This window comes from Melospiza melodia, chromosome 3 (assembly GCF_035770615.1).
Source record: "Melospiza melodia melodia isolate bMelMel2 chromosome 3, bMelMel2.pri, whole genome shotgun sequence".
Classification (NCBI taxonomy): domain Eukaryota; kingdom Metazoa; phylum Chordata; class Aves; order Passeriformes; family Passerellidae; genus Melospiza; species Melospiza melodia.
The window spans coordinates 62,985,634-62,998,239 of NC_086196.1; positions in this window are offsets into that span (position 1 = coordinate 62,985,634).

Here is a 12,606-nt window from a genome sequence, read left to right on the forward strand (position 1 = left end):
TGTCAAGCAGCCCTCGACAGACAGTTGTGAGAAATACAGCAGCCACATGGTAATAAAAAACAGGCTTACATTTGTCACCTCATTGAATCCAGGTACAAAATATGATACATCTTTCTCCAGCAGACAATGTCTTCTGTATCACCTGCAGGCCAGGTTCAGCCCCCCTGAGGCTCCTGGAGGAAGGTACAGATTGCATGCACATGTGTGCACAAGGGAACTTCCACAAGCACCTAACATGGTGAACTGACCACCTTCCTGTAGGGAAAACTGCACAGAGGATTAAATTGCCACCACTTCTGCCTATTCTTTCTCCACTGAGAAACATGCAGGTGTACTCAAAGGCAGAGGTTGGCTTGTAAGTCTTCACCTGAAGTGCCTAACAAAGCAAAATCCCTGCATTTGCAGACGAGCTGACTGTCATGCTACACTGCCTTCTCATCACAGTGACACCTAAGATACTTGCAGAGTACTGGTGTGAAAAAACTACACTTGTACACAGTGACTGTGCATGGACAGGATACTGCCAGGGAACTTGCAATGGTAATGATGGTGATGCTGTGCTTTTCCAGGTGTTTTTCTACCAAATTATGTGAGAAGTGGGACAGTTCTTCCAGAACTGCAGCAGGACTGCAGAGCCACAAGAGCTTGACTCAATACCCCTACACCATCCCCACTATGGCTGCCCAAGAAAAACCCTACAAATGCAAATATTTTCCAAGGAAGCACAGTTTTGGTGCTAAATTCATAAATTATGCTGAAAACCTAGAAAACATAGATACTTTCCCCAGCTCACCAGAAGAGCCTTTCTCGTGCTCTCCTAGACTCTGTCTGCACTGGGAATGGCTGCAATCATGCTTCCTGCATTGAGCTGCACGAATAGTTGAACTTCTTTACATCAGTGGGGTGTTTCTCCCTCAGATCATCTCTGGATTATGCTTGAGAACCTCCTCAGTGTGTTTAAAGTTGCTCTCATACAAGTAACACTTCATTCTATTACCTGTCTAATGACACAGTTCCTCTCAAAAAATACAATGGAGATGTGAAAGTGATGTGGGCTGCATAGCCCACCTTGCAGGTGGGCAACAGGGCTTCAAAACCTTCAGCTGAACTCTGCATTTGGCCAAAACAACTGTTATTGTATAGAACTGGGATTTTTCTCTTTTTTTGTTTCCTTGTTTCAAAGGCAAAAAGAAGATGGAGAGAAAAGCAACCTAATAATCAACCCACTCACAGTCAGGGAGAAGTCCTCCACATACTCCCAGCTTGAATGAAACCAAAGCTTATCACTTTCATCACATTTTCACTGAAAAATATTTTACATTCATTGACCATCTATTTTAACCATGTAGTTGCAAATGTAACTACAGATAATAGATGAAGTGGCAAGATTACTCTCTTTAAACAAAAATCCAAGGCTGTCCAAGAGTACCTTGGGTACCATCACATTCCTGACACCACCACGAGCCTGAAGGTCCCCTGTGCTGCCACGTCCTGTGATGGGACCTGTGAGCTCTGTACCTGAGCCAGGCATCCTCCAAAGGCCCTGCTGGGGAAGGAGACAAAAGCAGGGCTCTGGGGAAGAGGAGCATCAGCACAGCTCAGGGCTAGGAAGGCAGGGAGTGCCTGGCAGGTGTTCCTAGAAATTGTTCTGAAAGTCCAGCTTCCCATTTCTGCAAATATTTGTGTTGGCACTAATCACAGCTGCCTTTCTCAATTCCTCCCTGGTAATGCCTTCATTCACATTCCTGTGCAAAGTTCTGTTTGTAGTTAAGAGTTTCCACAGACTCCTGTGCACGTACCACTGAAATGGGGTTACTTCATGCTCTGGCAGATAGATGGGATTGTACTGTGTATACTTACATTTAAAAAAAAAATATATTGCTAATGCATTTCAGTAATGATAATTAAAAAAAAAAAGTCTTTCTAGCCATTACAGTAATGGCTTTGAGCTAATTGCTTGCATTTGCACTCAAATATAGTTCTTCCCTCTCTGACTCATTTCCATTTTTATGGAAATCAGCTTGCTTGCTACACTTTTAACTCACAGCTCTTGAGGACCAGCTGTTGTCTGACTTCCTCACTCAGGTAGGAACCTACTGCTCTGATTGCAGGAGGACCACTTGTAGAGGAAGATGCTACTTAGCACAGGTGAAATTTCCAGTACCTGAGTTACAGTCCACAGGATGTTCTGGGAGATGCTGTGTGTTTCTTGTACCTGATGAGTTACACCCTGAGGGATGCAGGCAGGCAGAGGCATCTCCCCTCAAAATTAGCTTTCTTGCAGTTCTGCCTATTGCCTGAAATAGAAAATTAGAAAATAAATAAGGAAGCTCTTAGGGACTCCTTCATGTCATGGGCTGAACATGCAGCTGCTCCAGAAAGACTTTTCAGTGTGGCAGTCTCTGTCCCCTCAGCCTCCCTGCTGATCACAATACTTTCTATGTTAACAGGCAACTGTTCTCCACAAGGCTTTATGCTGTACTTGGCACCAACCAAAAATGAGGACCAAGATTGCTTTAAGGTCCTTTGAATTTCCTGTTTGACAAGTTATTGGAGCCACAGGGAAAGACAAAGAACCATGAGGCTGGAAATCTGCTTTAGCCAACCTAGAGATAAGAAAGCCCATCCCACAATGTGTAAGCTGAGGCCATGGTTCAGTAGGGTGCACAGCAGCTGACAGTCTTGTTCCAGCAACTACACTTGAGCACCAAGACAAGAGAAATGTGACTTAGACATGCATTTGGAGTCACCTTCAAGCATTTACTGAAGAGCACAGTGGCTGACTCTGGTCAAGGATTGTTGCACATTTCACAGGAGAGCACAATACCTGTCAGAAAGTGTCTGCTGCCTAAATGCTGCAAAGCTCCCTCTGCTTGGAGCACACCCAGCCTAGCTTGAAACTGAGAACCATGAGCAACAGACCCTGAACTCAGGGGAAGAGAAAGCCAGCTCTGAAACATGTGAACAAAAGGAAAATATTCAATTGCCTTCCTGATGTTCACAAGCTCTTTTATCACACGTCATTGGGCCAAGCAGAATCAGAGGGTAGGAAGGGAGAGGCGCCTGAGAGAGGAATGTGTGCTCTGCCAGAGCTCTTTTCCTCCAGGGCATCTGAGAGAACCATTAACACCTGCTGAGCACCTTCATTTCATCTTTGCTCAGCACTGTGAAGTCTTGCAGCATGGGGAGGGCAGCTCTTCTTAAAATACCTGTTTGTGCTGCTGACAGAGTCAAGTTTGGGCTTGAGTTCCCAGATCTAGGGAATTCAGACTGTACTCAGGTGCAAGCCTCACAAGACTTTGGTCATGTTAGGGAATTTGCCTAGGCACCTCTGTCAGAAGTGTAGGTTTTGGTCATCTCCTCTTTCCATTCAGCAGCCCAGCTGTTCAGAGGAGCCACAATTTTTTCCCTCATCCCTCTTTGCACAGATCCACGTACTCAATGTTCTACTCATCTATTTGCATGTTATTTATCTGTTATTTTCTCCTTCTCATTCAAGACTTTTAGAAAGCAATCTAATTTTTTTAAGACAAAGGCATCCATAGGTGTCTCCAGGAACTTCGTCCAAAGATTGCTCTGTCCACTTCAGTGCTGGTCCTAAATTATGTGACTGTACCCCTGAAAACTAAGTGAAGTTACTTTATTATTTTGTCCCACTGCATACATGTGGCTCTTTTTCTTCAGTCATGACCCAGCTGAGGGAAAAATTAAGTGACTATCTTATAGATTTGCATTCCCAACACAGAACTTGTTACTTTATGTCCCTAAATCTATCTGTCAGCTCCTATTGCATATTAGGGCCCTTGCTGGAACAACAGTTTCACCATTCTTAAATTAGTTTTCCTTGTTGATGTTTAAATGAAAAGAGACATCCAATTTGTGACTGAAAATGTTTGTCACTTCTTAGGGGGATCCAGACACACAAAATACAATTAACATCTCTGAAGAACATTGCATAGAGGTTCAGCAGCAGCTGACAGGGAAAATGAAAACAAATAAAATCAGTTGTTCTAATACCATAACTCGAGTGGCAAGTGTAATCTTCTCCCTTTATCTGAGGTCAGAATTGCTTTCCTGCAACAGCTTTCATTATGAAAATGCCGCACTTCTCAGCACCAGAATATTACGACAACACATGCCCACGGGGGCCCAGATCATTTTAACGAGGAACAAGCAATCCAGAATGCAGCTTTTATGGGTTTTTTCTGAGCTAACACCTGCTTTGCAGCAAATGAGCAATGGTAATGATGAGCACGACAGCTCACACGTATCGGGGCTGAGATGTGCGTCATCGGCGTCTTTTTCCTCTCACCACCCAAAGAAGGGCCCAGTGGCCAATGTCCCTTTTGGGACTGACAGAACATTTGGCCACTGGCTTGGGACAAGCTCTGTGATTCCTCAAGTTGTTGATCTTATGGGATGGCCCTGACCTGCTTTGGAGACTGTGAGATCAGTCAGGCTACTGAAGGTCTCCCAGTCTCTTGAGAAATTTATTGAGGAGTGGGTGGAAGTTTGCTCCTATTTTACTACTGTGGCTCAGGACACTCAAGACATTTGTCAACAGAGTGAATACATGACCCAGGCAGAATATAAACAGAAGGTCAGACCCCTGCTTTGTGACACCTCCCACAAGGCTCTTCACCTGTGTATTTTTTCAGCATCAGGTTGGGGGTAGGAAGAGGTGGAGAAAGCAGGGAGCTGCTTACCTGCCTGTAGTTTTCTGCAAGTAATCATATCAGATATCTTTCTTAAGGCCTGACATCCCCATCCAGGAAAAAGAAAAAAAAAAGCCTTGTAAGTGTACTAATTCTTAAATCCTGCTTTATTTATTCTCTAAATGAGCAAGTATCAGCTGGGTCTGTGAAACTGATGTACCAGAACTACCCACAGTGGAGCCTCCTCCCCAGATCAGACTCGATATCTTGGGGCTAAACTCTGCCAAAGTTTACACAGCAGCACATTTCCCACCTTACTGGGAAGATCCTGTGTTTTCTGCCACTGACTCTGGCTGTGAGAGCAGTTGCCCATGTTCTAGCAGTGGAGGCAGTGTGGTGATGCCTGGCTGGCACAGCTAGCCCTGGAGCAGTGCAGTGCATCCCTCTCAGTGAGAGACAACCACCTGTCTGGAAGTGACCCATGGGCTCATCAAGGCTATGATAGAGTCACTCTGTTCTGCGAAATAATTTCAGAATCATGAAATGTAACCTTGAGATTGAGATCCAACTGGTACAACAGCTAGTGAAAACATTATTAAAAATTATTTTAAAATACCTTTAATTCAAATAGGAATTTCCCAGATCTCGGAACTTAGTGCAAAACCAAAAAGTAGTACCTTTGAGAATCTTATCAGTTATTTGCCACTGCTGTTTCTCCAAAACTGTTCTGTATGTCTTGTCCTTGGCTTGCTTCTATCCATTTTTTCACTACAGATTGCTTGATGGAAGAGAGATTAGGCTTACTAAATTTGCTAGCACTAAGCTGCACGGGACTGCACGTACAGTGGAGGACAAGGTCAGGACTCAGCATGACCTTAACAGGCTGTAGAAATGGTCTGGGGAGGGAAAGCATTAGTCAAGGGGTATGCATGGGATTTTACAGAATTGAACAACTTTCAGCACAAAAATAGGATTTAAAGGCACGGATTAGATAGGAGTTTTACAGGAAATCAACCACACACCCTATGGAACCTTAACCTGCAGCAAAGAACATGGAGGCTGCTCGTTAGAAAATACATTTAAAAAGTAAGGGAAGAGCTTGGTCATGTACCAAGACTCTGTAGAGTCTCCCATCGCTCAAGATCTTCAAGGAGAGATGGGGAAAAATGTCATTCATTAGTCATTTCTGTCCCAGTGATCCTGAAGGAGACAATGGACTACAGGGCCACCTCTTCCACCTCTGCATTTCCAATGAACTCTGAGGCAGACCTGTTGCAGGACAGCTCTGTTTCTGCACACAGAATTCCAGGTGGGGCACAGGAGAACGACTACCCCAGTTCATCCAAGAGCCTGGCATCAGGAACAGCCAAGAGAACCATTAACCTTGTAATCCATGAGAGAATTCTAAATGTAGAGCAAGCCTGGTAAATTTACCAGTAACATCTGCAGAGAATCTAAGATTAACTTGATTTAAGGATTTGTCTTCCTCAGGCTTAGGACTGAATCCAGTTTCTGGTATGGCCAGTAAGATGCTGTTATCACTTAGGCAGTGACTTGCACAGGATTTGCCATGCTGTAAAGCTGAGACACTTGGAAAGAGTTCATTTCCAGAGCAAACTCATGTAACTGAGCAGCCAGCTGCGGCCCAGCTCTCCCTCTGCCTTCCCAGTCCCTAGAGCTCACAGGTGTCCTACAGCCCTCTTGCCTCGGCTCAGGTTATGAAGGAGGCTGTGCTTTAAGTTCTGGAATTCCCCAGTTTGGTCCCTGGTGTTAGCCAGCATAGCAGTCATCCCAGTCACACTGCTGTTGCATTATTTTTGCTCTGTGGATGAAAAGAGGATTAAAGTCTTCAGAGCTGCCAATCCAGATTCTTTTTGTTGCAATCCCCTCATTTATGCAAACAAAACCTGCAAAGCTGGAAGGAGACTGACACATAAGATTTAGAGTGGATGGAGTGTGGAATAGTGATGCCACATTTTGCCAAATAGAAAATCTATGTGCATCTCACTGGGAAATCAAGCAGAGACCTTAAAGAAGATGGAGGGGAGCAGAGAGGATGCCACAATTCACCCACACACATTGAGAGCAAAAAGACAAGAAAACCCTCAAGGCCTACGACTGACAAGATAAAGAGAGAATGTAAATAGCTTTGGTTGGCAACATGCTTTGAAAACATATGAAAATACTTCTGTACCTTCTGGTTACTTCTGTTTCCCTTTGGGATTCCACTGTACTAGGTGGGATGGCAATGAAAGTGACAGAGGACAAAGAACACTGTTTTTCTGTTGGCAGAATTTTGGTTGTCCTCCTTCACTTTCCTTGGAACAAAATCATGATTCTTCCATTCTCCACAGCCTGCTCCATTTCTCCTTTCTCAAAAGATTTTCTGGTTATATAAAATAAATGACAGAATCCAATTCAGATGCAGGAACTACAGATGTCAGCTCTGCCACTCCCTTTCTCCCTTTCTCTTCTTCCATTAATAGGAGACTCCATCCACTCATCACTCCTTTTGGAGAAGGATAAAAAAATTATTTTCCTCAAGAATTACCGTTCAAAACTTATGCTCTGTTCAGGATTACACACTGAACTTCTACATGTAGAGCAGAATTTCCAGGACAATTCAGGATTTTTCAGAAGCGTTCTGAAAGGGAAATTTTACTAAAAAGATCTACTCTTGCATAAGCTTTATTCAGCCTGCCAAAAAATTGCTAGCTTTGTCTAATCCATCATAAGATATGACACATCAGAAAGCATGACACAGCCTAAATGAAGGGTGGTGTTTTGTAAAAGCATCTGACCTCATGCCAACACCCATCTGCATTCCCACTCTGCTCACGTCCCCATTTTGTCTCTCTTGTTTACCAGGAGCTGGAGCCTGCCCAGCACTCTCGACTGCACACACAGGCACCCATGAGCAGGAAAATATGATGGAAAGCAAACATTTACCAGTGGCTAGCATGCTTCAACTTCTGTGTGGGCAAACTCAGTCCTGACAGAAAATGGTGAGGGTGATAGCCCTGGCTTTTGAAAGCCTCTCTGCAGGGAGACCAGGGAGCATGATGTGAAAGCAGAGGCTGTTATACATTCACAGGTTGTCCCAGTGCCATTGTGTGGGGAGACAGGCCTTTAGCTTCCATTCAGGCTTATCAAACTCCTCTGAGGTTACAGTCAGGGAGCCAATTAGCACTAACAATGGCAGAGGTGATTTAGTGATATGGACATTTGTGCATAAGAAAATGATGGGTGCTGTCAGATCAGTGGAATAAAATATCATTCCTGGAGCAGCCCAGTCATGTCAGTTAGCTAGAGGCATCAGGTGTCCAGAGAAATGAACTGCAGATCCTGACCTAAATATAGCCAAATAAGTAGTTTTATTTTGGTATTTTTGTGGTTTTTGGGTTTTTTTAATTTTTCTCATTATTCTGCTGTGCTGCTCTTATTCAGCAAAGCATGGAGGTATAGGCATAATTCAAAGCACATCCACACCCTGTTCTTCATACACTTAAAATCACAGATGTGTTATTCTGAATTGCTAGATGAAACACGAGGAGCACTTCATGGTTATCTCAAGCACCCCCAACTCCTCAGGTCACACATCCCACAAGATGATGACAGAAGTGGCACAGGAACTACTCATAATCCTTGGGAACTGTAAATTATATGATGGCAACATATAGAACTGCTCTGTATATCTCTGCCTTCATAAACGCATACACAAATACCAACTAATTCAGTAAATCCTAAATGCCTGCCCACATATCCTGCCCTCTCTATCTCTTCAGCTTTCCCTATGTCAGTCTGAGTCACTGACATCTCATGGATGCAGAGGGATTCCAGGCAGAGGGAGAGGGAGGAATCAAGACTTGCAGTTTTTAACTTTTGCAGTTTCTAGAACAATTTGTTTCATCTTTCTCTCTTTTCTGCCTTTCCTTTCACTTTCAAATCCTTCACCCTCTATGAATTTTCAGTAGATGTTCCAAGAGCTCATGTTTTCTCCCCATGAGGAGGCTGCACACAGATTTTCTGCCCAGACTGTCACTTTCTCTTCTATCTGCCACTCCAAAAAGAAACCAGTTCTTTCACAGCCCCACACTGGCGCTCACAGGTACATCTACTTGCAGCATGACTCTGCAAAATTACCTCTGTGCCTCATTAAAACCACCTAGAAACTCCCACAAACAGCACTGGAGTCTGTGTCTGTAGTTTCTGAAACTGAAACACAGTGTGACATCTTCCACAGTTGTTTCTACTACTGTGGAAGATGTCACACTCATGAAGAATTTATAAAACAGCAAAAGCACTGTCTCTGCATAAGGGTCTGTGGCCAGCCCACAAACTGGCCCACAATCTCCTTTCCAGCCCACAGTTTCAAGATCGGATATCTTTCATTCACACTTGCTTCAGCACACAGACATCAGTTAGTATTTTCTAGGATGATTCTGTATAATTAAGCACCTCACAAGATAGGGATCTTAGGAGGTATCTTATTAGATGCTCCATAGTGAGATGTACGTTCATTCATTCATTACAGAAATACATTTTGCAACCAACCCAAGAACATAATTTATCAAAACTGAGCATGCAAATAGAATGACAAAACACAGCAACAGAAATCACTGCTGAGAGCTGTAGAGCTCTGCTGTTTTTTTGTGAAATGCTAATTTTTTTAAAGACTAGAAATGAGTGTAGGAAGGTCTCTGAGCTTTGGGCTAGAGGAGATGAATACATAAAGGACAGTGTCTCTAGTTATTTAATTTCTCTGCTTCCTTTGAAGTCATTGTGAAAGATTTGGTTATACTGAGATGTAGCTGGCTTGCTCACTGTCTCCCATAGAAAAAATCCCTTCAGTAGACAAAGAGTTGTATTTTATTTTATCCTACCTGCCTGTGTAAAAAGGCACTGTATTATAGAGCACCTGTAGTTAATAGGGCTGTGACATCTCAGCCATATCAGACAAATTTAATTCAGATATCACAATATAAATACAACTAATTTGCTTTCAATGTGACCATCAAAGAAGCAGGGAAGTGGAGGTGTGGTTTTGTTTCTTTAGACTATAAAAGGAAGACTCAGACAGTTTTTATATACTACAGCTTTTTAGATTAGAATTGGTTCATGTGATTTTCTTTAGGCATTCAGAGTTACCAGCAATTGGCTTCCTTGTTTCCTTTCTTCACTAGAGAAATCCAGGACGGCTGTACAATACAAGAGTTTGTATCGACTCAAATAATAGCAAAATTATGGAATTACAAGAGTCAAGAGACTGTCAAAAGGGAAAGATGGAGAGTGTCAAACTGGTCTGGTTACGTTCATCTAAGTCTATTCCCTACTGGGCATTGCAGATGAAAAAGAAGGGTTTGACTAAACATTCAGCATCACTGTCTTCAGAGGAGCTGCTGCAACAGCACCAATGTCGCATTCACCAAGCACACTGAAGCTCCTCCAGCAAAATCAAGAACACCAAAACCAACATTGTGGCAGCTCCATGACTGGAAAATGAAAAGGGGGAAAGGAGAGGGGAGAGAAAAGAGAATAGAGAAAAGAGAGAGGAGAGAGGAGAAGAGAGAAGAGAGAAGAGAGAAGAGAGAAGAGAAGAGAAGAGAAGAGAAGAGAAGAGAAGAGAAGAGAAGAGAAGAGAAGAGAAGAGAAGAGAAGAGAAGAGAAGAGAAGAGAAGAGAAGAGAAGAGAAGAGAAGAGAAGAGAAGAGTCCTCAAACCCACCATCAAGATAAAAAGGGGACTGTTTCTCTTGGTTTTAGTGTTAGTATTGGCAAATACTATCATTTTTCCAGCCTTTCTCCAAATACTCTGAAATTGATGCCCAGAAAGGCTAAGAAACTGTAGTTCCCAAAGTCTTTCATGGGGTTATGTTTTAACAAATGCTGGCTTTGGCACAGCAGGGTAACACAGACCCCACCCCAGAGCACACGCCACACTCAGCCCGGGCTGCTGCAGAGCCCCCGCCTCATCTTCTCCTGCTGTACAAGTTCTGCCTGTCCCCCCACTTCAGCCTGAAGGGATGGAGGATTTTACACCAGAGCTGGAATCCAGCACACCCTCCATGCCAGGCAGTTTGTCCAACAGCAACAAGATGGAATAACTGAGAAGAGTAATCAGCTTTTACAACTGTTATATTTACAGCAGGTTCCAATTTCCTTTACTCCACCAGGAGAAAGAAAATTTTGCCAAAAACACAGATGAATAATCTTAGTAGTTTGGGTTTTTTTTCACTCGAGGAAATAAAGTAGCTTCCTAAGTGTGTTTGCAACTCAAGAAAAGCAGCAATAATTGCCACAAGAAGGTGGGCAGAGAGGGCACAGAAATGCTGTCAGGAGTTCAAGAGGAGAATGAACAGCGAAGGTCAGGGAGGGATGAGACAAACCTGTGTGGCAAGGATGAGCAGAGGCAGCAGGATGTTTGGATGGGCACAACACTGACAGTGAGGCACACCTCCAGGGACAGTTTGGGCCAGAGGTGGCAGCCCAGATTTGAGGGAAAAGCACACAGAGTGTATGCCAGGGCCCTGACAGGCACCAGAGGCAAAGACCCCTCACAACACCCAAGCCTTTCGTGCAGCTCACTGCTGCCTATTGCAGTGACAGCCTCCATGCATGCTGAAGCGAGGGCACCTGCAGTCCAGGTGCACAAGTGATGCTGCCACGACTCTCGAGCCGATTCCCAAGGGAAATGGTCCAGGAGCAGGGGTTGTTTCTGGCCTGATGAGTCTGAAAGGAAATACTGATGAGCTCTGCAAACCACTGAGGATCCCTGCAAAAGCGGCGGTGCCCCTGCCACAGATCCTGCAGCCCCACTCTCCCCACTGCAAAGGTGCCGAGCCCACCCCTAAGGACTTTTCTTCCCAACTCATAATGAGGTCGACTTCTCTCACGCAGCGTTTCCATAGCAACAAGAGGCGATTCCAATCTCCGCTATAAAAGAGGCGGCGAGAACGGCAGGGTTTGGAGTTCGGGGTTTTGGGGGAGCGCAGAGGCTGCGGCCGCCCCCGGCTGCGGCCCCGAGCGGCGAGCGGGCAGCACCGCCCCGCGGCCACCGCCGCGCCCGCAGCGCACACGGGCCGCCCGCGGGAGCACCGGGGCACGGCCGCCGTGTGGGACCCCCAGGCTGCCACCCGGGCTGCGGTGTGGGACCCCCAGGCTGCCACCCGGGCTGCGGTGTGGGACCCCCAGGATGCCACCCGGGCTGCGGTGTGGGACCCCCAGGCTGCCACCCGGGCTGCTGGCTGCTCCCCAGGCTGCTGGAGCAGAGCGATCCCAGGGCTCGGGCTCTGACCTGGTGGGCAGCAGTGGGAAGGGGGCATTGCTGTCCTCTGCCTCCAGGTCCTGGCAGCCCCGGGACATCAATTCAGCTGTGCAGGACTGCGCTGAAGCACAGGCGTGATGGGAAGCAAGCACTGTTCCCTCTCCGGCCAATATCCTAATTCAGGGTGTGCTATTCGCAATTGCTTAGCAGGGCTAGCAAGCTTCAAACCTCCCTGCTCAGCCCTGCCATGACAGAACAGAGGGGAAAGCACACTGTGCTTCATTCACTGCAGTCTAAAGAAAAAAAAACGCAGAATGTAAAATAAGTAGACTGGAACATAAAAGAGCAAAGCACACGGCTTGGAGCAGGGCTCCTAGGTAGTCTGTTAATATAAGTAGTAGAAGTGTATATAAGTAGTTGCCCCAGAAACAGCACTGTGCTGGATGAATACCAATAGTAGCACTGTGGTTCTAATATCACTTCAGGGGCTCACTAGCACAGGCACCTGCGCAAAATAAGACTTCCATTTTCCCTGGCCACATCCTTGAATAACATTTCTTGTCTTCCTGGCTGTGATACATCATCCCAGTACTTTACTCAGGCCTGTAAAATGTCTCCTCCAGATCCCACATAAAGGTAAACAGAACCCCAAGACCGGCTTTCGTGTTCACATCACCATTCTCCAAAAC